We start from the raw sequence: 25983 nt of genomic DNA, 5'->3' as shown, positions 1-25983 counted from the left end.
ACAGTTCGTTTGAAACGACAGGTTTGCTCGTCTGCCGGAATAGCTCAGTTGGGAGAGCGTTAGACTGAAGATCTAAAGGCCCCCGGTTCAATCCCGGGTTCCGGCACAGAGTGCAGGACTCTGGCGGCTGACCCTATTTTTTGGGTAGTCAGTCTAGGAATTTATTCATCTCTGACCACTTGTCAAAAGTCATCCACCTGCCGGAGCATATGCAAACTATTTTACATGAGAATATATTCATGAGCCCCTTTTCAGTGGAGATTCTAGACGTTCATGGAAATGTAGTTGAAACTTCCCTGTCACTTTTGACTTGTCCTGTCTGACGAATGACTGGTCAGCACAAGAATATACGTTCAGTGGTCTGCAAAGCAATTTCAAATGAAAACACTGCCTTCATTTGGACACAAGACAATTGGCTGGCTCTATATACAGTTCGTTTGAAACGACAGGTTTGCTCGTCGGCCGGAATCGCTCAGTTGGGAGAGCGTTAGACTGAAGATCTAAAGGCCCCCGGTTCAATCCCGGGTTCCGGCACAGAGTGCAGGACTCTGGCGGCTGACCATATTTTTTGGGTAGTCAGTCTAGGAATTTATTCATCTCTGACCACTTGTCAAAAGTCATCCACCTGCCGGAGCATATGCAAACTATTTTACATGAGAATATATTCATGAGCCCCTTTTCAGTGGAGATTCTAGACGTTCATGGAAATGTAGTTGAAACTTCCCTGTCACTTTTGACTTGTCCTGTCTGACGAATGACTGGTCAACACAAGAATATACGTTCAGTGGTCTGCAAAGCAATTTCAAGTGAAAACACAGCCTTCATTTGGACACAAGACAATTGGCTGGCTCTATATACAGTTCGTTTGAAACGACAGGTTTGCTCGTCGGCCGGAATAGCTCAGTTGGGAGAGCGTTAGACTGAAGATCTAAAGGCCCCCGGTTCAATCCCGGGTTCCGGCACAGAGTGCAGGACTCTGGCGGCTGACCATATTTTTTGGGTAGTCAGTCTAGGGATTTATTCATCTCTGACCACTTGTCAAAAGTCATCCACTTGCCGGAGCATATGCAAACTATTTTACATGAGAATATATTCATGAGCCCCTTTTCAGTGGAGATTCTAGACGTTCATGGAAATGTAGTTGAAACTTCCCTGTCACTTTTGACTTGTCCTGTCTGACGAATGACTGGTCAGCACAAGAATATACGTTCAGTGGTCTGCAAAGCAATTTCAAATGAAAACACAGCCTTCATTTGGACACAAGACAATTGGCTGGCTCTATATACAGTTCGTTTGAAACGACAGGTTTGCTCGTCGGCCGGAATAGCTCAGTTGGGAGAGCGTTAGACTGAAGATCTAAAGGCCCCCGGTTCAATCCCGGGTTCCGGCACAGAGTGCAGGACTCTGGCGGCTGACCATATTTTTTGGGTAGTCAGTCTAGGGATTTATTCATCTCTGACCACTTGTCAAAAGTCATCCACCTGCCGGAGCATATGCAAACTATTTTACATGAGAATATATTCATGAGCCCCTTTTCAGTGGAGATTCTAGACGTTCATGGAAATGTAGTTGAAACTTCCCTGTCACTTTTGACTTGTCCTGTCTGACGAATGACTGGTCAACACAAGAATATACGTTCAGTGGTCTGCAAAGCAATTTCAAATGAAAACACAGCCTTCATTTGGACACAAGACAATTGGCTGGCTCTATATACAGTTCGTTTGAAACGACAGGTTTGCTCGTCGGCCGGAATCGCTCAGTTGGGAGAGCGTTAGACTGAAGATCTAAAGGCCCCCGGTTCAATCCCGGGTTCCGGCACAGAGTGCAGGACTCTGGCGGCTGACCATATTTTTTGGGTAGTCAGTCTAGGAATTTATTCATCTCTGACCACTTGTCAAAAGTCATCCACCTGCCGGAGCATATGCAAACTATTTTACATGAGAATATATTCATGAGCCCCTTTTCAGTGGAGATTCTAGACGTTCATGGAAATGTAGTTGAAACTTCCCTGTCACTTTTGACTTGTCCTGTCTGACGAATGACTGGTCAACACAAGAATATACGTTCAGTGGTCTGCAAAGCAATTTCAAGTGAAAACACAGCCTTCATTTGGACACAAGACAATTGGCTGGCTCTATATACAGTTCGTTTGAAACGACAGGTTTGCTCGTCGGCCGGAATAGCTCAGTTGGGAGAGCGTTAGACTGAAGATCTAAAGGCCCCCGGTTCAATCCCGGGTTCCGGCACAGAGTGCAGGACTCTGGCGGCTGACCATATTTTTTGGGTAGTCAGTCTAGGGATTTATTCATCTCTGACCACTTGTCAAAAGTCATCCACCTGCCGGAGCATATGCAAACTATTTTACATGAGAATATATTCATGAGCCCCTTTTCAGTGGAGATTCTAGACGTTCATGGAAATGTAGTTGAAACTTCCCTGTCACTTTTGACTTGTCCTGTCTGACGAATGACTGGTCAGCACAAGAATATACGTTCAGTGGTCTGCAAAGCAATTTCAAATGAAAACACAGCCTTCATTTGGACACAAGACAATTGGCTGGCTCTATATACAGTTCGTTTGAAACGACAGGTTTGCTCGTCGGCCGGAATAGCTCAGTTGGGAGAGCGTTAGACTGAAGATCTAAAGGCCCCCGGTTCAATCCCGGGTTCCGGCACAGAGTGCAGGACTCTGGCGGCTGACCATATTTTTTGGGTAGTCAGTCTAGGGATTTATTCATCTCTGACCACTTGTCAAAAGTCATCCACCTGCCGGAGCATATGCAAACTATTTTACATGAGAATATATTCATGAGCCCCTTTTCAGTGGAGATTCTAGACGTTCATGGAAATGTAGTTGAAACTTCCCTGTCACTTTTGACTTGTCCTGTCTGACGAATGACTGGTCAGCACAAGAATATACGTTCAGTGGTCTGCAAAGCAATTTCAAATGAAAACACAGCCTTCATTTGGACACAAGACAATTGGCTGGCTCTATATACAGTTCGTTTGAAACGACAGGTTTGCTCGTCGGCCGGAATAGCTCAGTTGGGAGAGCGTTAGACTGAAGATCTAAAGGCCCCCGGTTCAATCCCGGGTTCCGGCACAGAGTGCAGGACTCTGGCGGCTGACCATATTTTTTGGGTAGTCAGTCTAGGGATTTATTCATCTCTGACCACTTGTCAAAAGTCATCCACCTGCCGGAGCATATGCAAACTATTTTACATGAGAATATATTCATGAGCCCCTTTTCAGTGGAGATTCTAGACGTTCATGGAAATGTAGTTGAAACTTCCCTGTCACTTTTGACTTGTCCTGTCTGACGAATGACTGGTCAGCACAAGAATATACGTTCAGTGGTCTGCAAAGCAATTTCAAATGAAAACACAGCCTTCATTTGGACACAAGACAATTGGCTGGCTCTATATACAGTTCGTTTGAAACGACAGGTTTGCTCGTCGGCCGGAATAGCTCAGTTGGGAGAGCGTTAGACTGAAGATCTAAAGGCCCCCGGTTCAATCCTGGGTTCCGGCACAGAGTGCAGGACTCTGGCGGCTGACCATATTTTTTGGGTAGTCAGTCTAGGAATTTATTCATCTCTGACCACTTGTCAAAAGTCATCCACCTGCCGGAGCATATGCAAACTATTTTACATGAGAATATATTCATGATCCCTTTTTCAGTGGAGATTCTAGACGTTCATGGAAATGTAGTTGAAACTTCCCTGTCACTTTTGACTTGTCCTGTCTGACGAATGACTGGTCAACACAAGAATATACGTTCAGTGGTCTGCAAAGCAATTTCAAATGAAAACACTGCCTTCATTTGGACACAAGACAATTGGCTGGCTCTATATACAGTTCGTTTGAAACGACAGGTTTGCTTGTCGGCCGGAATCGCTCAGTTGGGAGAGCGTTAGACTGAAGATCTAAAGGCCCCCGGTTCAATCCCGGGTTCCGGCACAGAGTGCAGGACTCTGGCGGCTGACCATATTTTTTGGGTAGTCAGTCTAGGAATTTATTCATCTCTGACCACTTGTCAAAAGTCATCCACCTGCCGGAGCATATGCAAACTATTTTACATGAGAATATATTCATGAGCCCCTTTTCAGTGGAGATTCTAGACGTTCATGGAAATGTAGTTGAAACTTCCCTGTCACTTTTGACTTGTCCTGTCTGACGAATGACTGGTCAGCACAAGAATATACGTTCAGTGGTCTGCAAAGCAATTTCAAATGAAAACACAGCCTTCATTTGGACACAAGACAATTGGCTGGCTCTATATACAGTTCGTTTGAAACGACAGGTTTGCTCGTCTGCCGGAATAGCTCAGTTGGGAGAGCGTTAGACTGAAGATCTAAAGGCCCCCGGTTCAATCCCGGGTTCCGGCACAGAGTGCAGGACTCTGGCGGCTGACCCTATTTTTTGGGTAGTCAGTCTAGGAATTTATTCATCTCTGACCACTTGTCAAAAGTCATCCACCTGCCGGAGCATATGCAAACTATTTTACATGAGAATATATTCATGAGCCCCTTTTCAGTGGAGATTCTAGACGTTCATGGAAATGTAGTTGAAACTTCCCTGTCACTTTTGACTTGTCCTGTCTGACGAATGACTGGTCAGCACAAGAATATACGTTCAGTGGTCTGCAAAGCAATTTCAAATGAAAACACAGCCTTCATTTGGACACAAGACAATTGGCTGGCTCTATATACAGTTCGTTTGAAACGACAGGTTTGCTCGTCGGCCGGAATCGCTCAGTTGGGAGAGCGTTAGACTGAAGATCTAAAGGCCCCCGGTTCAATCCCGGGTTCCGGCACAGAGTGCAGGACTCTGGCGGCTGACCATATTTTTTGGGTAGTCAGTCTAGGAATTTATTCATCTCTGACCACTTGTCAAAAGTCATCCACCTGCCGGAGCATATGCAAACTATTTTACATGAGAATATATTCATGAGCCCCTTTTCAGTGGAGATTCTAGACGTTCATGGAAATGTAGTTGAAACTTCCCTGTCACTTTTGACTTGTCCTGTCTGACGAATGACTGGTCAACACAAGAATATACGTTCAGTGGTCTGCAAAGCAATTTCAAGTGAAAACACAGCCTTCATTTGGACACAAGACAATTGGCTGGCTCTATATACAGTTCGTTTGAAACGACAGGTTTGCTCGTCGGCCGGAATAGCTCAGTTGGGAGAGCGTTAGACTGAAGATCTAAAGGCCCCCGGTTCAATCCCGGGTTCCGGCACAGAGTGCAGGACTCTGGCGGCTGACCATATTTTTTGGGTAGTCAGTCTAGGGATTTATTCATCTCTGACCACTTGTCAAAAGTCATCCACTTGCCGGAGCATATGCAAACTATTTTACATGAGAATATATTCATGAGCCCCTTTTCAGTGGAGATTCTAGACGTTCATGGAAATGTAGTTGAAACTTCCCTGTCACTTTTGACTTGTCCTGTCTGACGAATGACTGGTCAGCACAAGAATATACGTTCAGTGGTCTGCAAAGCAATTTCAAATGAAAACACAGCCTTCATTTGGACACAAGACAATTGGCTGGCTCTATATACAGTTCGTTTGAAACGACAGGTTTGCTCGTCGGCCGGAATAGCTCAGTTGGGAGAGCGTTAGACTGAAGATCTAAAGGCCCCCGGTTCAATCCCGGGTTCCGGCACAGAGTGCAGGACTCTGGCGGCTGACCATATTTTTTGGGTAGTCAGTCTAGGGATTTATTCATCTCTGACCACTTGTCAAAAGTCATCCACCTGCCGGAGCATATGCAAACTATTTTACATGAGAATATATTCATGAGCCCCTTTTCAGTGGAGATTCTAGACGTTCATGGAAATGTAGTTGAAACTTCCCTGTCACTTTTGACTTGTCCTGTCTGACGAATGACTGGTCAACACAAGAATATACGTTCAGTGGTCTGCAAAGCAATTTCAAATGAAAACACAGCCTTCATTTGGACACAAGACAATTGGCTGGCTCTATATACAGTTCGTTTGAAACGACAGGTTTGCTCGTCGGCCGGAATCGCTCAGTTGGGAGAGCGTTAGACTGAAGATCTAAAGGCCCCCGGTTCAATCCCGGGTTCCGGCACAGAGTGCAGGACTCTGGCGGCTGACCATATTTTTTGGGTAGTCAGTCTAGGAATTTATTCATCTCTGACCACTTGTCAAAAGTCATCCACCTGCCGGAGCATATGCAAACTATTTTACATGAGAATATATTCATGAGCCCCTTTTCAGTGGAGATTCTAGACGTTCATGGAAATGTAGTTGAAACTTCCCTGTCACTTTTGACTTGTCCTGTCTGACGAATGACTGGTCAACACAAGAATATACGTTCAGTGGTCTGCAAAGCAATTTCAAGTGAAAACACAGCCTTCATTTGGACACAAGACAATTGGCTGGCTCTATATACAGTTCGTTTGAAACGACAGGTTTGCTCGTCGGCCGGAATAGCTCAGTTGGGAGAGCGTTAGACTGAAGATCTAAAGGCCCCCGGTTCAATCCCGGGTTCCGGCACAGAGTGCAGGACTCTGGCGGCTGACCATATTTTTTGGGTAGTCAGTCTAGGGATTTATTCATCTCTGACCACTTGTCAAAAGTCATCCACCTGCCGGAGCATATGCAAACTATTTTACATGAGAATATATTCATGAGCCCCTTTTCAGTGGAGATTCTAGACGTTCATGGAAATGTAGTTGAAACTTCCCTGTCACTTTTGACTTGTCCTGTCTGACGAATGACTGGTCAGCACAAGAATATACGTTCAGTGGTCTGCAAAGCAATTTCAAATGAAAACACAGCCTTCATTTGGACACAAGACAATTGGCTGGCTCTATATACAGTTCGTTTGAAACGACAGGTTTGCTCGTCGGCCGGAATAGCTCAGTTGGGAGAGCGTTAGACTGAAGATCTAAAGGCCCCCGGTTCAATCCCGGGTTCCGGCACAGAGTGCAGGACTCTGGCGGCTGACCATATTTTTTGGGTAGTCAGTCTAGGGATTTATTCATCTCTGACCACTTGTCAAAAGTCATCCACCTGCCGGAGCATATGCAAACTATTTTACATGAGAATATATTCATGAGCCCCTTTTCAGTGGAGATTCTAGACGTTCATGGAAATGTAGTTGAAACTTCCCTGTCACTTTTGACTTGTCCTGTCTGACGAATGACTGGTCAACACAAGAATATACGTTCAGTGGTCTGCAAAGCAATTTCAAATGAAAACACAGCCTTCATTTGGACACAAGACAATTGGCTGGCTCTATATACAGTTCGTTTGAAACGACAGGTTTGCTCGTCGGCCGGAATAGCTCAGTTGGGAGAGCGTTAGACTGAAGATCTAAAGGCCCCCGGTTCAATCCCGGGTTCCGGCACAGAGTGCAGGACTCTGGCGGCTGACCATATTTTTTGTGTAGTCACTCTAGGAATTTATTCATCTCTGACCACTTGTCAAAAGTCATCCACCTGCCGGAGCATATGCAAACTATTTTACATGAGAATATATTCATGAGCCCCTTTTCAGTGGAGATTCTAGACGTTCATGGAAATGTAGTTGAAACTTCCCTGTCACTTTTGACTTGTCCTGTCTGACGAATGACTGGTCAGCACAAGAATATACGTTCAGTGGTCTGCAAAGCAATTTCAAATGAAAACACAGCCTTCATTTGGACACAAGACAATTGGCTGGCTCTATATGCAGTTCGTTTGAAACGACAGGTTTGCTCGTCGGCCGGAATAGCTCAGTTGGGAGAGCGTTAGACTGAAGATCTAAAGGCCCCCGGTTCAATCCCGGGTTCCGGCACAGAGTGCAGGACTCTGGCGGCTGACCATATTTTTTGGGTAGTCAGTCTAGGAATTTATTCATCTCTGACCACTTGTCAAAAGTCATCCACCTGCCGGAGCATATGCAAACTATTTTACATGAGAATATATTCATGAGCCCCTTTTCAGTGGAGATTCTAGACGTTCATGGAAATGTAGTTGAAACTTCCCTGTCACTTTTGACTTGTCCTGTCTGACGAATGACTGGTCAACACAAGAATATACGTTCAGTGGTCTGCAAAGCAATTTCAAATGAAAACACTGCCTTCATTTGGACACAAGACAATTGGCTGGCTCTATATACAGTTCGTTTGAAACGACAGGTTTGCTCGTCGGCCGGAATAGCTCAGTTGGGAGAGCGTTAGACTGAAGATCTAAAGGCCCCCGGTTCAATCCCGGGTTCCGGCACAGAGTGCAGGACTCTGGCGGCTGACCATATTTTTTGGGTAGTCAGTCTAGGAATTTATTCATCTCTGACCACTTGTCAAAAGTCATCCACCTGCCGGAGCATATGCAAACTATTTTACATGAGAATATATTCATGAGCCCCTTTTCAGTGGAGATTCTAGACGTTCATGGAAATGTAGTTGAAACTTCCCTGTCACTTTTGACTTGTCCTGTCTGACGAATGACTGGTCAGCACAAGAATATACGTTCAGTGGTCTGCAAAGCAATTTCAAATGAAAACACAGCCTTCATTTGGACACAAGACAATTGGCTGGCTCTATATACAGTTCGTTTGAAACGACAGGTTTGCTCGTCGGCCGGAATAGCTCAGTTGGGAGAGCGTTAGACTGAAGATCTAAAGGCCCCCGGTTCAATCCCAGGTTCTGGCACAGAGTGCAGGACTCTGGCGGCTGACCCTATTTTTTGGGTAGTCAGTCTAGGAATTTATTCATCTCTGACCACTTGTCAAAAGTCATCCACCTGCCGGAGCATATGCAAACTATTTTACATGAGAATATATTCATGAGCCCCTTTTCAGTGGAGATTCTAGACGTTCATGGAAATGTAGTTGAAACTTCCCTGTCACTTTTGACTTGTCCTGTCTGACGAATGACTGGTCAACACAAGAATATACGTTCAGTGGTCTGCAAAGCAATTTCAAATGAAAACACAGCCTTCATTTGGACACAAGACAATTGGCTGGCTCTATATACAGTTCGTTTGAAACGACAGGTTTGCTCGTCGGCCGGAATAGCTCAGTTGGGAGAGCGTTAGACTGAAGATCTAAAGGCCCCCGGTTCAATCCCGGGTTCCGGCACAGAGTGCAGGACTCTGGCGGCTGACCCTATTTTTTGTGTAGTCACTCTAGGAATTTATTCATCTCTGACCACTTGTCAAAAGTCATCCACCTGCCGGAGCATATGCAAACTATTTTACATGAGAATATATTCATGAGCCCCTTTTCAGTGGAGATTCTAGACGTTCATGGAAATGTAGTTGAAACTTCCCTGTCACTTTTGACTTGTCCTGTCTGACGAATGACTGGTCAGCACAAGAATATACGTTCAGTGGTCTGCAAAGCAATTTCAAATGAAAACACAGCCTTCATTTGGACACAAGACAATTGGCTGGCTCTATATGCAGTTCGTTTGAAACGACAGGTTTGCTCGTCGGCCGGAATAGCTCAGTTGGGAGAGCGTTAGACTGAAGATCTAAAGGCCCCCGGTTCAATCCCGGGTTCCGGCACAGAGTGCAGGACTCTGGCGGCTGACCATATTTTTTGGGTAGTCAGTCTAGGAATTTATTCATCTCTGACCACTTGTCAAAAGTCATCCACCTGCCGGAGCATATGCAAACTATTTTACATGAGAATATATTCATGAGCCCCTTTTCAGTGGAGATTCTAGACGTTCATGGAAATGTAGTTGAAACTTCCCTGTCACTTTTGACTTGTCCTGTCTGACGAATGACTGGTCAACACAAGAATATACGTTCAGTGGTCTGCAAAGCAATTTCAAATGAAAACACAGCCTTCATTTGGACACAAGACAATTGGCTGGCTCTATATACAGTTCGTTTGAAACGACAGGTTTGCTCGTCGGCCGGAATAGCTCAGTTGGGAGAGCGTTAGACTGAAGATCTAAAGGCCCCCGGTTCAATCCCGGGTTCCGGCACAGAGTGCAGGACTCTGGCGGCTGACCATATTTTTTGGGTAGTCAGTCTAGGGATTTATTCATCTCTGACCACTTGTCAAAAGTCATCCACCTGCCGGAGCATATGCAAACTATTTTACATGAGAATATATTCATGAGCCCCTTTTCAGTGGAGATTCTAGACGTTCATGGAAATGTAGTTGAAACTTTCCTGTCACTTTTGACTTGTCCTGTCTGACGAATGACTGGTCAACACAAGAATATACGTTCAGTGGTCTGCAAAGCAATTTCAAATGAAAACACAGCCTTCATTTGGACACAAGACAATTGGCTGGCTCTATATACAGTTCGTTTGAAACGACAGGTTTGCTCGTCGGCCGGAATAGCTCAGTTGGGAGAGCGTTAGACTGAAGATCTAAAGGCCCCCGGTTCAATCCCGGGTTCCGGCACAGAGTGCAGGACTCTGGCGGCTGACCATATTTTTTGGGTAGTCAGTCTAGGGATTTATTCATCTCTGACCACTTGTCAAAAGTCATCCACCTGCCGGAGCATATGCAAACTATTTTACATGAGAATATATTCATGAGCCCCTTTTCAGTGGAGATTCTAGACGTTCATGGAAATGTAGTTGAAACTTCCCTGTCACTTTTGACTTGTCCTGTCTGACGAATGACTGGTCAGCACAAGAATATACGTTCAGTGGTCTGCAAAGCAATTTCAAATGAAAACACAGCCTTCATTTGGACACAAGACAATTGGCTGGCTCTATATACAGTTCGTTTGAAACGACAGGTTTGCTCGTCGGCCGGAATAGCTCAGTTGGGAGAGCGTTAGACTGAAGATCTAAAGGCCCCCGGTTCAATCCCGGGTTCCGGCACAGAGTGCAGGACTCTGGCGGCTGACCATATTTTTTGGGTAGTCAGTCTAGGGATTTATTCATCTCTGACCACTTGTCAAAAGTCATCCACCTGCCGGAGCATATGCAAACTATTTTACATGAGAATATATTCATGAGCCCCTTTTCAGTGGAGATTCTAGACGTTCATGGAAATGTAGTTGAAACTTCCCTGTCACTTTTGACTTGTCCTGTCTGACGAATGACTGGTCAGCACAAGAATATACGTTCAGTGGTCTGCAAAGCAATTTCAAATGAAAACACAGCCTTCATTTCGACACAAGACAATTGGCTGGCTCTATATACAGTTCGTTTGAAACGACAGGTTTGCTCGTCGGCCGGAATAGCTCAGTTGGGAGAGCGTTAGACTGAAGATCTAAAGGCCCCCGGTTCAATCCCGGGTTCCGGCACAGAGTGCAGGACTCTGGCGGCTGACCATATTTTTTGGGTAGTCAGTCTAGGAATTTATTCATCTCTGACCACTTGTCAAAAGTCATCCACCTGCCGGAGCATATGCAAACTATTTTACATGAGAATATATTCATGAGCCCCTTTTCAGTGGAGATTCTAGACGTTCATGGAAATGTAGTTGAAACTTCCCTGTCACTTTTGACTTGTCCTGTCTGACGAATGACTGGTCAACACAAGAATATACGTTCAGTGGTCTGCAAAGCAATTTCAAATGAAAACACAGCCTTCATTTGGACACAAGACAATTGGCTGGCTCTATATACAGTTCGTTTGAAACGACAGGTTTGCTCGTCGGCCGGAATAGCTCAGTTGGGAGAGCGTTAGACTGAAGATCTAAAGGCCCCCGGTTCAATCCCGGGTTCCGGCACAGAGTGCAGGACTCTGGCGGCTGACCATATTTTTTGGGTAGTCAGTCTAGGGATTTATTCATCTCTGACCACTTGTCAAAAGTCATCCACCTGCCGGAGCATATGCAAACTATTTTACATGAGAATATATTCATGAGCCCCTTTTCAGTGGAGATTCTAGACGTTCATGGAAATGTAGTTGAAACTTCCCTGTCACTTTTGACTTGTCCTGTCTGACGAATGACTGGTCAGCACAAGAATATACGTTCAGTGGTCTGCAAAGCAATTTCAAATGAAAACACAGCCTTCATTTGGACACAAGACAATTGGCTGGCTCTATATGCAGTTCGTTTGAAACGACAGGTTTGCTCGTCGGCCGGAATAGCTCAGTTGGGAGAGCGTTAGACTGAAGATCTAAAGGCCCCCGGTTCAATCCCGGGTTCCGGCACAGAGTGCAGGACTCTGGCGGCTGACCATATTTTTTGGGTAGTCAGTCTAGGAATTTATTCATCTCTGACCACTTGTCAAAAGTCATCCACCTGCCGGAGCATATGCAAACTATTTTACATGAGAATATATTCATGAGCCCCTTTTCAGTGGAGATTCTAGACGTTCATGGAAATGTAGTTGAAACTTCCCTGTCACTTTTGACTTGTCCTGTCTGACGAATGACTGGTCAACACAAGAATATACGTTCAGTGGTCTGCAAAGCAATTTCAAATGAAAACACAGCCTTCATTTGGACACAAGACAATTGGCTGGCTCTATATACAGTTCGTTTGAAACGACAGGTTTGCTCGTCGGCCGGAATAGCTCAGTTGGGAGAGCGTTAGACTGAAGATCTAAAGGCCCCCGGTTCAATCCCGGGTTCCGGCACAGAGTGCAGGACTCTGGCGGCTGACCATATTTTTTGGGTAGTCAGTCTAGGGATTTATTCATCTCTGACCACTTGTCAAAAGTCATCCACCTGCCGGAGCATATGCAAACTATTTTACATGAGAATATATTCATGAGCCCCTTTTCAGTGGAGATTCTAGACGTTCATGGAAATGTAGTTGAAACTTCCCTGTCACTTTTGACTTGTCCTGTCTGACGAATGACTGGTCAGCACAAGAATATACGTTCAGTGGTCTGCAAAGCAATTTCAAATGAAAACACAGCCTTCATTTGGACACAAGACAATTGGCTGGCTCTATATACAGTTCGTTTGAAACGACAGGTTTGCTCGTCGGCCGGAATAGCTCAGTTGGGAGAGCGTTAGACTGAAGATCTAAAGGCCCCCGGTTCAATCCCGGGTTCCGGCACAGAGTGCAGGACTCTGGCGGCTGACCATATTTTTTGGGTAGTCAGTCTAGGAATTTATTCATCTCTGACCACTTGTCAAAAGTCATCCACCTGCCGGAGCATATGCAAACTATTTTACATGAGAATATATTCATGAGCCCCTTTTCAGTGGAGATTCTAGACGTTCATGGAAATGTAGTTGAAACTTCCCTGTCACTTTTGACTTGTCCTGTCTGACGAATGACTGGTCAGCACAAGAATATACGTTCAGTGGTCTGCAAAGCAATTTCAAATGAAAACACAGCCTTCATTTGGACACAAGACAATTGGCTGGCTCTATATGCAGTTCGTTTGAAACGACAGGTTTGCTCGTCGGCCGGAATAGCTCAGTTGGGAGAGCGTTAGACTGAAGATCTAAAGGCCCCCGGTTCAATCCCGGGTTCCGGCACAGAGTGCAGGACTCTGGCGGCTGACCATATTTTATGGGTAGTCAGTCTAGGAATTTATTCATCTCTGACCACTTGTCAAAAGTCATCCACCTGCCGGAGCATATGCAAACTATTTTACATGAGAATATATTCATGAGCCCCTTTTCAGTGGAGATTCTAGACGTTCATGGAAATGTAGTTGAAACTTCCCTGTCACTTTTGACTTGTCCTGTCTGACGAATGACTGGTCAACACAAGAATATACGTTCAGTGGTCTGCAAAGCAATTTCAAATGAAAACACAGCCTTCATTTGGACACAAGACAATTGGCTGGCTCTATATACAGTTCGTTTGAAACGACAGGTTTGCTCGTCGGCCGGAATAGCTCAGTTGGGAGAGCGTTAGACTGAAGATCTAAAGGCCCCCGGTTCAATCCCGGGTTCCGGCACAGAGTGCAGGACTCTGGCGGCTGACCATATTTTTTGGGTAGTCAGTCTAGGGATTTATTCATCTCTGACCACTTGTCAAAAGTCATCCACCTGCCGGAGCATATGCAAACTATTTTACATGAGAATATATTCATGAGCCCCTTTTCAGTGGAGATTCTAGACGTTCATGGAAATGTAGTTGAAACTTCCCTGTCACTTTTGACTTGTCCTGTCTGACGAATGACTGGTCAGCACAAGAATATACGTTCAGTGGTCTGCAAAGCAATTTCAAATGAAAACACAGCCTTCATTTGGACACAAGACAATTGGCTGGCTCTATATGCAGTTCGTTTGAAACGACAGGTTTGCTCGTCGGCCGGAATAGCTCAGTTGGGAGAGCGTTAGACTGAAGATCTAAAGGCCCCCGGTTCAATCCCGGGTTCCGGCACAGAGTGCAGGACTCTGGCGGCTGACCATATTTTTTGGGTAGTCAGTCTAGGAATTTATTCATCTCTGACCACTTGTCAAAAGTCATCCACCTGCCGGAGCATATGCAAACTATTTTACATGAGAATATATTCATGAGCCCCTTTTCAGTGGAGATTCTAGACGTTCATGGAAATGTAGTTGAAACTTCCCTGTCACTTTTGACTTGTCCTGTCTGACGAATGACTGGTCAACACAAGAATATACGTTCAGTGGTCTGCAAAGCAATTTCAAATGAAAACACAGCCTTCATTTGGACACAAGACAATTGGCTGGCTCTATATACAGTTCGTTTGAAACGACAGGTTTGCTCGTCGGCCGGAATAGCTCAGTTGGGAGAGCGTTAGACTGAAGATCTAAAGGCCCCCGGTTCAATCCCGGGTTCCGGCACAGAGTGCAGGACTCTGGCGGCTGACCATATTTTTTGGGTAGTCAGTCTAGGAATTTATTCATCTCTGACCACTTGTCAAAAGTCATCCACCTGCCGGAGCATATGCAAACTATTTTACATGAGAATATATTCATGAGCCCCTTTTCAGTGGAGATTCTAGACGTTCATGGAAATGTAGTTGAAACTTCCCTGTCACTTTTGACTTGTCCTGTCTGACGAATGACTGGTCAGCACAAGAATATACGTTCAGTGGTCTGCAAAGCAATTTCAAATGAAAACACAGCCTTCATTTGGACACAAGACAATTGGCTGGCTCTATATGCAGTTCGTTTGAAACGACAGGTTTGCTCGTCGGCCGGAATAGCTCAGTTGGGAGAGCGTTAGACTGAAGATCTAAAGGCCCCCGGTTCAATCCCGGGTTCCGGCACAGAGTGCAGGACTCTGGCGGCTGACCATATTTTATGGGTAGTCAGTCTAGGAATTTATTCATCTCTGACCACTTGTCAAAAGTCATCCACCTGCCGGAGCATATGCAAACTATTTTACATGAGAATATATTCATGAGCCCCTTTTCAGTGGAGATTCTAGACGTTCATGGAAATGTAGTTGAAACTTCCCTGTCACTTTTGACTTGTCCTGTCTGACGAATGACTGGTCAACACAAGAATATACGTTCAGTGGTCTGCAAAGCAATTTCAAATGAAAACACAGCCTTCATTTGGACACAAGACAATTGGCTGGCTCTATATACAGTTCGTTTGAAACGACAGGTTTGCTCGTCGGCCGGAATAGCTCAGTTGGGAGAGCGTTAGACTGAAGATCTAAAGGCCCCCGGTTCAATCCCGGGTTCCGGCACAGAGTGCAGGACTCTGGCGGCTGACCCTATTTTTTGGGTAGTCAGTCTAGGGATTTATTCATCTCTGACCACTTGTCAAAAGTCATCCACCTGCCGGAGCATATGCAAACTATTTTACATGAGAATATATTCATGAGCCCCTTTTCAGTGGAGATTCTAGACGTTCATGGAAATGTAGTTGAAACTTCCCTGTCACTTTTGACTTGTCCTGTCTGACGAATGACTGGTCAGCACAAGAATATACGTTCAGTGGTCTGCAAAGCAATTTCAAATGAAAACACAGCCTTCATTTGGACACAAGACAATTGGCTGGCTCTATATGCAGTTCGTTTGAAACGACAGGTTTGCTCGTCGGCCGGAATAGCTCAGTTGGGAGAGCGTTAGACTGAAGATCTAAAGGCCCCCGGTTCAATCCCGGGTTCCGGCACAGAGTGCAGGACTCTGGCGGCTGACCATATTTTTTGGGTAGTCAGTCTAGGAATTTATTCATCTCTGACCACTTGTCAAAAGTCATCCACCTGCCGGAGCATATGCAAACTATTTTACATGAGAATATATTCATGAGCCCCTTTTCAGTGGAGATTCTAGACGTTCATGGAAATGTAGTTGAAACTTCCCTGTCACTTTTGACTTGTCCTGTCTGACGAATGACTGGTCAGCACAAGAATATACGTTCAGTGGTCTGCAAAGCAATTTCAAATGAAAACACAGCCTTCATTTGGACACAAGACAATTGGCTGGCTCTATATGCAGTTCGTTTGAAACGACAGGTTTGCTCGTCGGCCGGAATAGCTCAGTTGGGAGAGCGTTAGACTGAAGATCTAAAGGCCCCCGGTTCAATCCCGGGTTCCGGCACAGAGTGCAGGACTCTGGCAGCTGACCATATTTTTTGGGTAGTCAGTCTAGGAATTTATTCATCTCTGACCACTTGTCAAAAGTCATCCACCTGCCGGAGCATATGCAAACTATTTTACATGAGAATATATTCATGAGCCCCTTTTCAGTGGAGATTCTAGACGTTCATGGAAATGTAGTTGAAACTTCCCTGTCACTTTTGACTTGTCCTGTCTGACGAATGACTGGTCAGCACAAGAATATACGTTCAGTGGTCTGCAAAGCAATTTCAAATGAAAACACAGCCTTCATTTGGACACAAGACAATTGGCTGGCTCTATATGCAGTTCGTTTGAAACGACAGGTTTGCTCGTCGGCCGGAATAGCTCAGTTGGGAGAGCGTTAGACTGAAGATCTAAAGGCCCCCGGTTCAATCCCGGGTTCCGGCACAGAGTGCAGGACTCTGGCGGCTGACCATATTTTTTGGGTAGTCAGTCTAGGAATTTATTCATCTCTGACCACTTGTCAAAAGTCATCCACCTGCCGGAGCATATGCAAACTATTTTACATGAGAATATATTCATGAGCCCCTTTTCAGTGGAGATTCTAGACGTTCATGGAAATGTAGTTGAAACTTCCCTGTCACTTTTGACTTGTCCTGTCTGACGAATGACTGGTCAACACAAGAATATACGTTCAGTGGTCTGCAAAGCAATTTCAAATGAAAACACAGCCTTCATTTGGACACAAGACAATTGGCTGGCTCTATATACAGTTCGTTTGAAACGACAGGTTTGCTCGTCGGCCGGAATAGCTCAGTTGGGAGAGCGTTAGACTGAAGATCTAAAGGCCCCCGGTTCAATCCCGGGTTCCGGCACAGAGTGCAGGACTCTGGCGGCTGACCATATTTTTTGGGTAGTCAGTCTAGGAATTTATTCATCTCTGACCACTTGTCAAAAGTCATCCACCTGCCGGAGCATATGCAAACTATTTTACATGAGAATATATTCATGAGCCCCTTTTCAGTGGAGATTCTAGACGTTCATGGAAATGTAGTTGAAACTTCCCTGTCACTTTTGACTTGTCCTGTCTGACGAATGACTGGTCAGCACAAGAATATACGTTCAGTGGTCTGCAAAGCAATTTCAAATGAAAACACAGCCTTCATTTGGACACAAGACAATTGGCTGGCTCTATATGCAGTTCGTTTGAAACGACAGGTTTGCTCGTCGGCCGGAATAGCTCAGTTGGGAGAGCGTTAGACTGAAGATCTAAAGGCCCCCGGTTCAATCCCGGGTTCCGGCACAGAGTGCAGGACTCTGGCGGCTGACCATATTTTATGGGTAGTCAGTCTAGGAATTTATTCATCTCTGACCACTTGTCAAAAGTCATCCACCTGCCGGAGCATATGCAAACTATTTTACATGAGAATATATTCATGAGCCCCTTTTCAGTGGAGATTCTAGACGTTCATGGAAATGTAGTTGAAACTTCCCTGTCACTTTTGACTTGTCCTGTCTGACGAATGACTGGTCAACACAAGAATATACGTTCAGTGGTCTGCAAAGCAATTTCAAATGAAAACACAGCCTTCATTTGGACACAAGACAATTGGCTGGCTCTATATACAGTTCGTTTGAAACGACAGGTTTGCTCGTCGGCCGGAATAGCTCAGTTGGGAGAGCGTTAGACTGAAGATCTAAAGGCCCCCGGTTCAATCCCGGGTTCCGGCACAGAGTGCAGGACTCTGGCGGCTGACCCTATTTTTTGGGTAGTCAGTCTAGGGATTTATTCATCTCTGACCACTTGTCAAAAGTCATCCACCTGCCGGAGCATATGCAAACTATTTTACATGAGAATATATTCATGAGCCCCTTTTCAGTGGAGATTCTAGACGTTCATGGAAATGTAGTTGAAACTTCCCTGTCACTTTTGACTTGTCCTGTCTGACGAATGACTGGTCAGCACAAGAATATACGTTCAGTGGTCTGCAAAGCAATTTCAAATGAAAACACAGCCTTCATTTGGACACAAGACAATTGGCTGGCTCTATATGCAGTTCGTTTGAAACGACAGGTTTGCTCGTCGGCCGGAATAGCTCAGTTGGGAGAGCGTTAGACTGAAGATCTAAAGGCCCCCGGTTCAATCCCGGGTTCCGGCACAGAGTGCAGGACTCTGGCGGCTGACCATATTTTTTGGGTAGTCAGTCTAGGAATTTATTCATCTCTGACCACTTGTCAAAAGTCATCCACCTGCCGGAGCATATGCAAACTATTTTACATGAGAATATATTCATGAGCCCCTTTTCAGTGGAGATTCTAGACGTTCATGGAAATGTAGTTGAAACTTCCCTGTCACTTTTGACTTGTCCTGTCTGACGAATGACTGGTCAGCACAAGAATATACGTTCAGTGGTCTGCAAAGCAATTTCAAATGAAAACACAGCCTTCATTTGGACACAAGACAATTGGCTGGCTCTATATGCAGTTCGTTTGAAACGACAGGTTTGCTCGTCGGCCGGAATAGCTCAGTTGGGAGAGCGTTAGACTGAAGATCTAAAGGCCCCCGGTTCAATCCCGGGTTCCGGCACAGAGTGCAGGACTCTGGCAGCTGACCATATTTTTTGGGTAGTCAGTCTAGGAATTTATTCATCTCTGACCACTTGTCAAAAGTCATCCACCTGCCGGAGCATATGCAAACTATTTTACATGAGAATATATTCATGAGCCCCTTTTCAGTGGAGATTCTAGACGTTCATGGAAATGTAGTTGAAACTTCCCTGTCACTTTTGACTTGTCCTGTCTGACGAATGACTGGTCAACACAAGAATATACGTTCAGTGGTCTGCAAAGCAATTTCAAATGAAAACACAGCCTTCATTTGGACACAAGACAATTGGCTGGCTCTATATACAGTTCGTTTGAAACGACAGGTTTCCTCGTCGCCCGGAATAGCTCAGTTGGGAGAGCGTTAGACTGAAGATCTAAAGGCCCCCGGTTCAATCCCGGGTTCCGGCACAGAGTGCAGGACTCTGGCGGCTGACCATATTTTTTGGGTAGTCAGTCTAGGGATTTATTCATCTCTGACCACTTGTCAAAAGTCATCCACCTGCCGGAGCATATGCAAACTATTTTACATGAGAATATATTCATGAGCCCCTTTTCAGTGGAGATTCTAGACGTTCATGGAAATGTAGTTGAAACTTCCCTGTCACTTTTGACTTGTCCTGTCTGACGAATGACTGGTCAACACAAGAATATACGTTCAGTGGTCTGCAAAGCAATTTCAAATGAAAACACAGCCTTCATTTGGACACAAGACAATTGGCTGGCTCTATATACAGTTCGTTTGAAACGACAGGTTTGCTCGTCGGCCGGAATAGCTCAGTTGGGAGAGCGTTAGACTGAAGATCTAAAGGCCCCCGGTTCAATCCCGGGTTCCGGCACAGAGTGCAGGACTCTGGCGGCTGACCATATTTTTTGGGTAGTCAGTCTAGGAATTTATTCATCTCTGACCACTTGTCAAAAGTCATCCACCTGCCGGAGCATATGCAAACTATTTTACATGAGAATATATTCATGAGCCCCTTTTCAGTGGAGATTCTAGACGTTCATGGAAATGTAGTTGAAACTTCCCTGTCACTTTTGACTTGTCCTGTCTGACGAATGACTGGTCAGCACAAGAATATACGTTCAGTGGTCTGCAAAGCAATTTCAAATGAAAACACAGCCTTCATTTGGACACAAGACAATTGGCTGGCTCTATATGCAGTTCGTTTGAAACGACAGGTTAGCTCGTCGGCCGGAATAGCTCAGTTGGGAGAGCGTTAGACTGAAGATCTAAAGGCCCCCGGTTCAATCCCGGGTTCCGGCACAGAGTGCAGGACTCTGGCGGCTGACCATATTTTATGGGTAGTCAGTCTAGGAATTTATTCATCTCTGACCACTTGTCAAAAGTCATCCACCTGCCGGAGCATATGCAAACTATTTTACATGAGAATATATTCATGAGCCCCTTTTCAGTGGAGATTCTAGACGTTCATGGAAATGTAGTTGAAACTTCCCTGTCACTTTTGACTTGTCCTGTCTGACGAATGACTGGTCAACACAAGAATATACGTTCAGTGGTCTGCAAAGCAATTTCAAATGAAAACACAGCCTTCATTTGGACACAAGACAATTGGCTGGCTCTATATACAGTTCGTTTGAAACGACAGGTTTGCTCGTCGGCCGGAATAGCTCAGTTGGGAGAGCGTTAGACTGAAGATCTAAAGGCCCCCGGTTCAATCCCGGGTTCCGGCACAGAGTGCAGGACTCTGGCGGCTGACCATATTTTTTGGGTAGTCAGTCTAGGGATTTATTCATCTCTGACCACTTGTCAAAAGTCATCCACCTGCCGGAGCATATGCAAACTATTTTACATGAGAATATATTCATGAGCCCCTTTTCAGTGGAGATTCTAGACGTTCATGGAAATGTAGTTGAAACTTCCCTGTCACTTTTGACTTGTCCTGTCTGACGAATGACTGGTCAGCACAAGAATATACGTTCAGTGGTCTGCAAAGCAATTTCAAATGAAAACACAGCCTTCATTTGGACACAAGACAATTGGCTGGCTCTATATGCAGTTCGTTTGAAACGACAGGTTTGCTCGTCGGCCGGAATAGCTCAGTTGGGAGAGCGTTAGACTGAAGATCTAAAGGCCCCCGGTTCAATCCCGGGTTCCGGCACAGAGTGCAGGACTCTGGCGGCTGACCATATTTTTTGGGTAGTCAGTCTAGGAATTTATTCATCTCTGACCACTTGTCAAAAGTCATCCACCTGCCGGAGCATATGCAAACTATTTTACATGAGAATATATTCATGAGCCCCTTTTCAGTGGAGATTCTAGACGTTCATGGAAATGTAGTTGAAACTTCCCTGTCACTTTTGACTTGTCCTGTCTGACGAATGACTGGTCAACACAAGAATATACGTTCAGTGGTCTGCAAAGCAATTTCAAATGAAAACACAGCCTTCATTTGGACACAAGACAATTGGCTGGCTCTATATACAGTTCGTTTGAAACGACAGGTTTGCTCGTCGGCCGGAATAGCTCAGTTGGGAGAGCGTTAGACTGAAGATCTAAAGGCCCCCGGTTCAATCCCGGGTTCCGGCACAGAGTGCAGGACTCTGGCGGCTGACCATATTTTTTGGGTAGTCAGTCTAGGAATTTATTCATCTCTGACCACTTGTCAAAAGTCATCCACCTGCCGGAGCATATGCAAACTATTTTACATGAGAATATATTCATGAGCCCCTTTTCAGTGGAGATTCTAGACGTTCATGGAAATGTAGTTGAAACTTCCCTGTCACTTTTGACTTGTCCTGTCTGACGAATGACTGGTCAGCACAAGAATATACGTTCAGTGGTCTGCAAAGCAATTTCAAATGAAAACACAGCCTTCATTTGGACACAAGACAATTGGCTGGCTCTATATGCAGTTCGTTTGAAACGACAGGTTTGCTCGTCGGCCGGAATAGCTCAGTTGGGAGAGCGTTAGACTGAAGATCTAAAGGCCCCCGGTTCAATCCCGGGTTCCGGCACAGAGTGCAGGACTCTGGCAGCTGACCATATTTTTTGGGTAGTCAGTCTAGGAATTTATTCATCTCTGACCACTTGTCAAAAGTCATCCACCTGCCGGAGCATATGCAAACTATTTTACATGAGAATATATTCATGAGCCCCTTTTCAGTGGAGATTCTAGACGTTCATGGAAATGTAGTTGAAACTTCCCTGTCACTTTTGACTTGTCCTGTCTGACGAATGACTGGTCAACACAAGAATATACGTTCAGTGGTCTGCAAAGCAATTTCAAATGAAAACACAGCCTTCATTTGGACACAAGACAATTGGCTGGCTCTATATACAGTTCGTTTGAAACGACAGGTTTCCTCGTCGCCCGGAATAGCTCAGTTGGGAGAGCGTTAGACTGAAGATCTAAAGGCCCCCGGTTCAATCCCGGGTTCCGGCACAGAGTGCAGGACTCTGGCGGCTGACCCTATTTTTTGGGTAGTCAGTCTAGGGATTTATTCATCTCTGACCACTTGTCAAAAGTCATCCACCTGCCGGAGCATATGCAAACTATTTTACATGAGAATATATTCATGAGCCCCTTTTCAGTGGAGATTCTAGACGTTCATGGAAATGTAGTTGAAACTTCCCTGTCACTTTTGACTTGTCCTGTCTGACGAATGACTGGTCAGCACAAGAATATACGTTCAGTGGTCTGCAAAGCAATTTCAAATGAAAACACAGCCTTCATTTGGACACAAGACAATTGGCTGGCTCTATATACAGTTCGTTTGAAACGACAGGTTTCCTCGTCGCCCGGAATAGCTCAGTTGGGAGAGCGTTAGACTGAAGATCTAAAGGCCCCCGGTTCAATCCCGGGTTCCGGCACAGAGTGCAGGACTCTGGCGGCTGACCCTATTTTTTGGGTAGTCAGTCTAGGGATTTATTCATCTCTGACCACTTGTCAAAAGTCATCCACCTGCCGGAGCATATGCAAACTATTTTACATGAGAATATATTCATGAGCCCCTTTTCAGTGGAGATTCTAGACGTTCATGGAAATGTAGTTGAAACTTCCCTGTCACTTTTGACTTGTCCTGTCTGACGAATGACTGGTCAACACAAGAATATACGTTCAGTGGTCTGCAAAGCAATTTCAAATGAAAACACAGCCTTCATTTGGACACAAGACAATTGGCTGGCTCTATATACAGTTCGTTTGAAACGACAGGTTTGCTCGTCGGCCGGAATAGCTCAGTTGGGAGAGCGTTAGACTGAAGATCTAAAGGCCCCCGGTTCAATCCCGGGTTCCGGCACAGAGTGCAGGACTCTGGCGGCTGACCCTATTTTTTGGGTAGTCAGTCTAGGGATTTATTCATCTCTGACCACTTGTCAAAAGTCATCCACCTGCCGGAGCATATGCAAACTATTTTACATGAGAATATATTCATGAGCCCCTTTTCAGTGGAGATTCTAGACGTTCATGGAAATGTAGTTGAAACTTCCCTGTCACTTTTGACTTGTCCTGTCTGACGAATGACTGGTCAGCACAAGAATATACGTTCAGTGGTCTGCAAAGCAATTTCAAATGAAAACACAGCCTTCATTTGGACACAAGACAATTGGCTGGCTCTATATACAGTTCGTTTGAAACGACAGGTTTGCTCGTCGGCCGGAATAGCTCAGTTGGGAGAGCGTTAGACTGAAGATCTAAAGGCCCCCGGTTCAATCCCGGGTTCCGGCACTGAGTGCAGGACTCTGGCGGCTGACCATATTTTTTGGGTAGTCAGTCTAGGGATTTATTCATCTCTGACCACTTGTCAAAAGTCATCCACCTGCCGGAGCATATGCAAACTATTTTACATGAGAATATATTCATGAGCCCCTTTTCAGTGGAGATTCTAGACGTTCATGGAAATGTAGTTGAAACTTCCCTGTCACTTTTGACTTGTCCTGTCTGACGAATGACTGGTCAGCACAAGAATATACGTTCAGTGGTCTGCAAAGCAATTTCAAATGAAAACACAGCCTTCATTTGGACACAAGACAATTGGCTGGCTCTATATACAGTTCGTTTGAAACGACAGGTTTGCTCGTCGGCCGGAATAGCTCAGTTGGGAGAGCGTTAGACTGAAGATCTAAAGGCCCCCGGTTCAATCCCGGGTTCCGGCACAGAGTGCAGGACTCTGGCGGCTGACCATATTTTTTGGGTAGTCAGTCTAGGAATTTATTCATCTCTGACCACTTGTCAAAAGTCATCCACCTGCCGGAGCATATGCAAACTATTTTACATGAGAATATATTCATGAGCCCCTTTTCAGTGGAGATTCTAGACGTTCATGGAAATGTAGTTGAAACTTCCCTGTCACTTTTGACTTGTCCTGTCTGACGAATGACTGGTCAGCACAAGAATATACGTTCAGTGGTCTGCAAAGCAATTTCAAATGAAAACACAGCCTTCATTTGGACACAAGACAATTGGCTGGCTCTATATGCAGTTCGTTTGAAACGACAGGTTTGCTCGTCGGCCGGAATAGCTCAGTTGGGAGAGCGTTAGACTGAAGAGCTAAAGGCCCCCGGTTCAATCCCGGGTTCCAGCACAGAGTGCAGGACTCTGGCGGCTGACCATATTTTTTGGGTAGTCAGTCTAGGAATTTATTCATCTCTGACCACTTGTCAAAAGTCATCCACCTGCCGGAGCATATGCAAACTATTTTACATGAGAATATATTCATGAGCCCCTTTTCAGTGGAGATTCTAGACGTTCATGGAAATGTAGTTGAAACTTCCCTGTCACTTTTGACTTGTCCTGTCTGACGAATGACTGGTCAGCACAAGAATATACGTTCAGTGGTCTGCAAAGCAATTTCAAATGAAAACACAGCCTTCATTTGGACACAAGACAATTGGCTGGCTCTATATACAGTTCGTTTGAAACGACAGGTTTGCTCGTCGGCCGGAATAGCTCAGTTGGGAGAGCGTTAGACTGAAGATCTAAAGGCCCCCGGTTCAATCCCGGGTTCCGGCACAGAGTGCAGGACTCTGGCGGCTGACCATATTTTTTGGGTAGTCAGTCTAGGAATTTATTCATCTCTGACCACTTGTCAAAAGTCATCCACCTGCCGGAGCATATGCAAACTATTTTACATGAGAATATATTCATGAGCCCCTTTTCAGTGGAGATTCTAGACGTTCATGGAAATGTAGTTGAAACTTCCCTGTCACTTTTGACTTGTCCTGTCTGACGAATGACTGGTCAGCACAAGAATATACGTTCAGTGGTCTGCAAAGCAATTTCAAATGAAAACACAGCCTTCATTTGGACACAAGACAATTGGCTGGCTCTATATGCAGTTCGTTTGAAACGACAGGTTTGCTCGTCGGCCGGAATAGCTCAGTTGGGAGAGCGTTAGACTGAAGATCTAAAGGCCCCCGGTTCAATCCCGGGTTCCAGCACAGAGTGCAGGACTCTGGCGGCTGACCATATTTTTTGGGTAGTCAGTCTAGGAATTTATTCATCTCTGACCACTTGTCAAAAGTCATCCACCTGCCGGAGCATATGCAAACTATTTTACTTGAGAATATATTCATGAGCCCCTTTTCAGTGGAGATTCTAGACGTTCATGGAAATGTAGTTGAAACTTCCCTGTCACTTTTGACTTGTCCTGTCTGACGAATGACTGGTCAACACAAGAATATACGTTCAGTGGTCTGCAAAGCAATTTCAAATGAAAACACAGCCTTCATTTGGACACAAGACAATTGGCTGGCTCTATATGCAGTTCGTTTGAAACGACAGGTTTGCTCGTCGGCCGGAAAAGCTCAGTTGGGAGAGCGTTAGACTGAAGATCTAAAGGCCCCCGGTTCAATCCCGGGTTCCGGCACAGAGTGCAGGACTCTGGCGGCTGACCATATGTTTTGGGTAGTCAGTCTAGGAATTTATTCATCTCTGACCACTTGTCAAAAGTCATCCACCTGCCGGAGCATATGCAAACTATTTTACATGAGAATATATTCATGAGCCCCTTTTCAGTGGAGATTCTAGACGTTCATGGAAATGTAGTTGAAACTTCCCTGTCAC

The 25983-nt window shown here is 45.2% G+C and overlaps 48 non-coding genes across 48 annotated transcripts; all 48 read left to right on the top strand.

Moving 5' to 3' along the window:
* The first annotated feature begins 33 nt into the window (after window positions 1-33).
* Trnaf-gaa (transfer RNA phenylalanine (anticodon GAA)) lies at window positions 34-106 on the top strand. Its single transcript has one exon. It is a non-coding gene; the product is annotated as a tRNA-Phe (tRNA).
* Window positions 107-889: 783 nt separating this feature from the next.
* Trnaf-gaa (transfer RNA phenylalanine (anticodon GAA)) lies at window positions 890-962 on the top strand. Its single transcript has one exon. It is a non-coding gene; the product is annotated as a tRNA-Phe (tRNA).
* Window positions 963-1317: 355 nt separating this feature from the next.
* Trnaf-gaa (transfer RNA phenylalanine (anticodon GAA)) lies at window positions 1318-1390 on the top strand. Its single transcript has one exon. It is a non-coding gene; the product is annotated as a tRNA-Phe (tRNA).
* Window positions 1391-2173: 783 nt separating this feature from the next.
* On the top strand, window positions 2174-2246 carry Trnaf-gaa (transfer RNA phenylalanine (anticodon GAA)). The gene has a single exon. It is a non-coding gene; the product is annotated as a tRNA-Phe (tRNA).
* Window positions 2247-2601: 355 nt separating this feature from the next.
* On the top strand, window positions 2602-2674 carry Trnaf-gaa (transfer RNA phenylalanine (anticodon GAA)). The gene has a single exon. It is a non-coding gene; the product is annotated as a tRNA-Phe (tRNA).
* A 355-nt stretch (window positions 2675-3029) lies between these two features.
* Window positions 3030-3102, top strand: Trnaf-gaa (transfer RNA phenylalanine (anticodon GAA)). Its single transcript has one exon. It is a non-coding gene; the product is annotated as a tRNA-Phe (tRNA).
* Window positions 3103-4313: 1211 nt separating this feature from the next.
* Trnaf-gaa (transfer RNA phenylalanine (anticodon GAA)) lies at window positions 4314-4386 on the top strand. Its single transcript has one exon. It is a non-coding gene; the product is annotated as a tRNA-Phe (tRNA).
* A 783-nt stretch (window positions 4387-5169) lies between these two features.
* On the top strand, window positions 5170-5242 carry Trnaf-gaa (transfer RNA phenylalanine (anticodon GAA)). Its single transcript has one exon. It is a non-coding gene; the product is annotated as a tRNA-Phe (tRNA).
* Window positions 5243-5597: 355 nt separating this feature from the next.
* Window positions 5598-5670, top strand: Trnaf-gaa (transfer RNA phenylalanine (anticodon GAA)). Its single transcript has one exon. It is a non-coding gene; the product is annotated as a tRNA-Phe (tRNA).
* A 783-nt stretch (window positions 5671-6453) lies between these two features.
* Window positions 6454-6526, top strand: Trnaf-gaa (transfer RNA phenylalanine (anticodon GAA)). The gene has a single exon. It is a non-coding gene; the product is annotated as a tRNA-Phe (tRNA).
* Window positions 6527-6881: 355 nt separating this feature from the next.
* On the top strand, window positions 6882-6954 carry Trnaf-gaa (transfer RNA phenylalanine (anticodon GAA)). The gene has a single exon. It is a non-coding gene; the product is annotated as a tRNA-Phe (tRNA).
* Window positions 6955-7309: 355 nt separating this feature from the next.
* Window positions 7310-7382, top strand: Trnaf-gaa (transfer RNA phenylalanine (anticodon GAA)). The gene has a single exon. It is a non-coding gene; the product is annotated as a tRNA-Phe (tRNA).
* Window positions 7383-7737: 355 nt separating this feature from the next.
* Window positions 7738-7810, top strand: Trnaf-gaa (transfer RNA phenylalanine (anticodon GAA)). The gene has a single exon. It is a non-coding gene; the product is annotated as a tRNA-Phe (tRNA).
* Window positions 7811-8165: 355 nt separating this feature from the next.
* Trnaf-gaa (transfer RNA phenylalanine (anticodon GAA)) lies at window positions 8166-8238 on the top strand. The gene has a single exon. It is a non-coding gene; the product is annotated as a tRNA-Phe (tRNA).
* A 783-nt stretch (window positions 8239-9021) lies between these two features.
* Window positions 9022-9094, top strand: Trnaf-gaa (transfer RNA phenylalanine (anticodon GAA)). Its single transcript has one exon. It is a non-coding gene; the product is annotated as a tRNA-Phe (tRNA).
* Window positions 9095-9449: 355 nt separating this feature from the next.
* Trnaf-gaa (transfer RNA phenylalanine (anticodon GAA)) lies at window positions 9450-9522 on the top strand. The gene has a single exon. It is a non-coding gene; the product is annotated as a tRNA-Phe (tRNA).
* Window positions 9523-9877: 355 nt separating this feature from the next.
* Window positions 9878-9950, top strand: Trnaf-gaa (transfer RNA phenylalanine (anticodon GAA)). Its single transcript has one exon. It is a non-coding gene; the product is annotated as a tRNA-Phe (tRNA).
* Window positions 9951-10305: 355 nt separating this feature from the next.
* Trnaf-gaa (transfer RNA phenylalanine (anticodon GAA)) lies at window positions 10306-10378 on the top strand. The gene has a single exon. It is a non-coding gene; the product is annotated as a tRNA-Phe (tRNA).
* Window positions 10379-10733: 355 nt separating this feature from the next.
* On the top strand, window positions 10734-10806 carry Trnaf-gaa (transfer RNA phenylalanine (anticodon GAA)). The gene has a single exon. It is a non-coding gene; the product is annotated as a tRNA-Phe (tRNA).
* A 355-nt stretch (window positions 10807-11161) lies between these two features.
* Window positions 11162-11234, top strand: Trnaf-gaa (transfer RNA phenylalanine (anticodon GAA)). Its single transcript has one exon. It is a non-coding gene; the product is annotated as a tRNA-Phe (tRNA).
* Window positions 11235-11589: 355 nt separating this feature from the next.
* Trnaf-gaa (transfer RNA phenylalanine (anticodon GAA)) lies at window positions 11590-11662 on the top strand. Its single transcript has one exon. It is a non-coding gene; the product is annotated as a tRNA-Phe (tRNA).
* A 355-nt stretch (window positions 11663-12017) lies between these two features.
* Trnaf-gaa (transfer RNA phenylalanine (anticodon GAA)) lies at window positions 12018-12090 on the top strand. The gene has a single exon. It is a non-coding gene; the product is annotated as a tRNA-Phe (tRNA).
* A 355-nt stretch (window positions 12091-12445) lies between these two features.
* Window positions 12446-12518, top strand: Trnaf-gaa (transfer RNA phenylalanine (anticodon GAA)). Its single transcript has one exon. It is a non-coding gene; the product is annotated as a tRNA-Phe (tRNA).
* A 355-nt stretch (window positions 12519-12873) lies between these two features.
* Window positions 12874-12946, top strand: Trnaf-gaa (transfer RNA phenylalanine (anticodon GAA)). Its single transcript has one exon. It is a non-coding gene; the product is annotated as a tRNA-Phe (tRNA).
* Window positions 12947-13301: 355 nt separating this feature from the next.
* Trnaf-gaa (transfer RNA phenylalanine (anticodon GAA)) lies at window positions 13302-13374 on the top strand. Its single transcript has one exon. It is a non-coding gene; the product is annotated as a tRNA-Phe (tRNA).
* Window positions 13375-13729: 355 nt separating this feature from the next.
* On the top strand, window positions 13730-13802 carry Trnaf-gaa (transfer RNA phenylalanine (anticodon GAA)). The gene has a single exon. It is a non-coding gene; the product is annotated as a tRNA-Phe (tRNA).
* Window positions 13803-14157: 355 nt separating this feature from the next.
* On the top strand, window positions 14158-14230 carry Trnaf-gaa (transfer RNA phenylalanine (anticodon GAA)). The gene has a single exon. It is a non-coding gene; the product is annotated as a tRNA-Phe (tRNA).
* Window positions 14231-14585: 355 nt separating this feature from the next.
* Window positions 14586-14658, top strand: Trnaf-gaa (transfer RNA phenylalanine (anticodon GAA)). Its single transcript has one exon. It is a non-coding gene; the product is annotated as a tRNA-Phe (tRNA).
* A 355-nt stretch (window positions 14659-15013) lies between these two features.
* Window positions 15014-15086, top strand: Trnaf-gaa (transfer RNA phenylalanine (anticodon GAA)). Its single transcript has one exon. It is a non-coding gene; the product is annotated as a tRNA-Phe (tRNA).
* A 355-nt stretch (window positions 15087-15441) lies between these two features.
* On the top strand, window positions 15442-15514 carry Trnaf-gaa (transfer RNA phenylalanine (anticodon GAA)). The gene has a single exon. It is a non-coding gene; the product is annotated as a tRNA-Phe (tRNA).
* A 355-nt stretch (window positions 15515-15869) lies between these two features.
* Trnaf-gaa (transfer RNA phenylalanine (anticodon GAA)) lies at window positions 15870-15942 on the top strand. Its single transcript has one exon. It is a non-coding gene; the product is annotated as a tRNA-Phe (tRNA).
* Window positions 15943-16297: 355 nt separating this feature from the next.
* On the top strand, window positions 16298-16370 carry Trnaf-gaa (transfer RNA phenylalanine (anticodon GAA)). The gene has a single exon. It is a non-coding gene; the product is annotated as a tRNA-Phe (tRNA).
* Window positions 16371-16725: 355 nt separating this feature from the next.
* Window positions 16726-16798, top strand: Trnaf-gaa (transfer RNA phenylalanine (anticodon GAA)). Its single transcript has one exon. It is a non-coding gene; the product is annotated as a tRNA-Phe (tRNA).
* Window positions 16799-17153: 355 nt separating this feature from the next.
* Window positions 17154-17226, top strand: Trnaf-gaa (transfer RNA phenylalanine (anticodon GAA)). The gene has a single exon. It is a non-coding gene; the product is annotated as a tRNA-Phe (tRNA).
* Window positions 17227-17581: 355 nt separating this feature from the next.
* Window positions 17582-17654, top strand: Trnaf-gaa (transfer RNA phenylalanine (anticodon GAA)). Its single transcript has one exon. It is a non-coding gene; the product is annotated as a tRNA-Phe (tRNA).
* Window positions 17655-18009: 355 nt separating this feature from the next.
* Window positions 18010-18082, top strand: Trnaf-gaa (transfer RNA phenylalanine (anticodon GAA)). Its single transcript has one exon. It is a non-coding gene; the product is annotated as a tRNA-Phe (tRNA).
* Window positions 18083-18437: 355 nt separating this feature from the next.
* On the top strand, window positions 18438-18510 carry Trnaf-gaa (transfer RNA phenylalanine (anticodon GAA)). The gene has a single exon. It is a non-coding gene; the product is annotated as a tRNA-Phe (tRNA).
* Window positions 18511-18865: 355 nt separating this feature from the next.
* On the top strand, window positions 18866-18938 carry Trnaf-gaa (transfer RNA phenylalanine (anticodon GAA)). Its single transcript has one exon. It is a non-coding gene; the product is annotated as a tRNA-Phe (tRNA).
* Window positions 18939-19721: 783 nt separating this feature from the next.
* Trnaf-gaa (transfer RNA phenylalanine (anticodon GAA)) lies at window positions 19722-19794 on the top strand. The gene has a single exon. It is a non-coding gene; the product is annotated as a tRNA-Phe (tRNA).
* Window positions 19795-20149: 355 nt separating this feature from the next.
* On the top strand, window positions 20150-20222 carry Trnaf-gaa (transfer RNA phenylalanine (anticodon GAA)). Its single transcript has one exon. It is a non-coding gene; the product is annotated as a tRNA-Phe (tRNA).
* Window positions 20223-20577: 355 nt separating this feature from the next.
* On the top strand, window positions 20578-20650 carry Trnaf-gaa (transfer RNA phenylalanine (anticodon GAA)). The gene has a single exon. It is a non-coding gene; the product is annotated as a tRNA-Phe (tRNA).
* A 355-nt stretch (window positions 20651-21005) lies between these two features.
* On the top strand, window positions 21006-21078 carry Trnaf-gaa (transfer RNA phenylalanine (anticodon GAA)). The gene has a single exon. It is a non-coding gene; the product is annotated as a tRNA-Phe (tRNA).
* A 355-nt stretch (window positions 21079-21433) lies between these two features.
* On the top strand, window positions 21434-21506 carry Trnaf-gaa (transfer RNA phenylalanine (anticodon GAA)). The gene has a single exon. It is a non-coding gene; the product is annotated as a tRNA-Phe (tRNA).
* Window positions 21507-21861: 355 nt separating this feature from the next.
* Window positions 21862-21934, top strand: Trnaf-gaa (transfer RNA phenylalanine (anticodon GAA)). The gene has a single exon. It is a non-coding gene; the product is annotated as a tRNA-Phe (tRNA).
* A 1211-nt stretch (window positions 21935-23145) lies between these two features.
* On the top strand, window positions 23146-23218 carry Trnaf-gaa (transfer RNA phenylalanine (anticodon GAA)). Its single transcript has one exon. It is a non-coding gene; the product is annotated as a tRNA-Phe (tRNA).
* Window positions 23219-23573: 355 nt separating this feature from the next.
* On the top strand, window positions 23574-23646 carry Trnaf-gaa (transfer RNA phenylalanine (anticodon GAA)). Its single transcript has one exon. It is a non-coding gene; the product is annotated as a tRNA-Phe (tRNA).
* A 355-nt stretch (window positions 23647-24001) lies between these two features.
* On the top strand, window positions 24002-24074 carry Trnaf-gaa (transfer RNA phenylalanine (anticodon GAA)). Its single transcript has one exon. It is a non-coding gene; the product is annotated as a tRNA-Phe (tRNA).
* A 783-nt stretch (window positions 24075-24857) lies between these two features.
* On the top strand, window positions 24858-24930 carry Trnaf-gaa (transfer RNA phenylalanine (anticodon GAA)). Its single transcript has one exon. It is a non-coding gene; the product is annotated as a tRNA-Phe (tRNA).
* Window positions 24931-25983: the final 1053 nt, after the last annotated feature.

This window comes from Haliotis asinina, chromosome 1 (assembly GCF_037392515.1).
Source record: "Haliotis asinina isolate JCU_RB_2024 chromosome 1, JCU_Hal_asi_v2, whole genome shotgun sequence".
Lineage (NCBI taxonomy): Eukaryota > Metazoa > Mollusca > Gastropoda > Lepetellida > Haliotidae > Haliotis > Haliotis asinina.
This window is presented reverse-complemented; position numbering and strand designations above follow the sequence as displayed.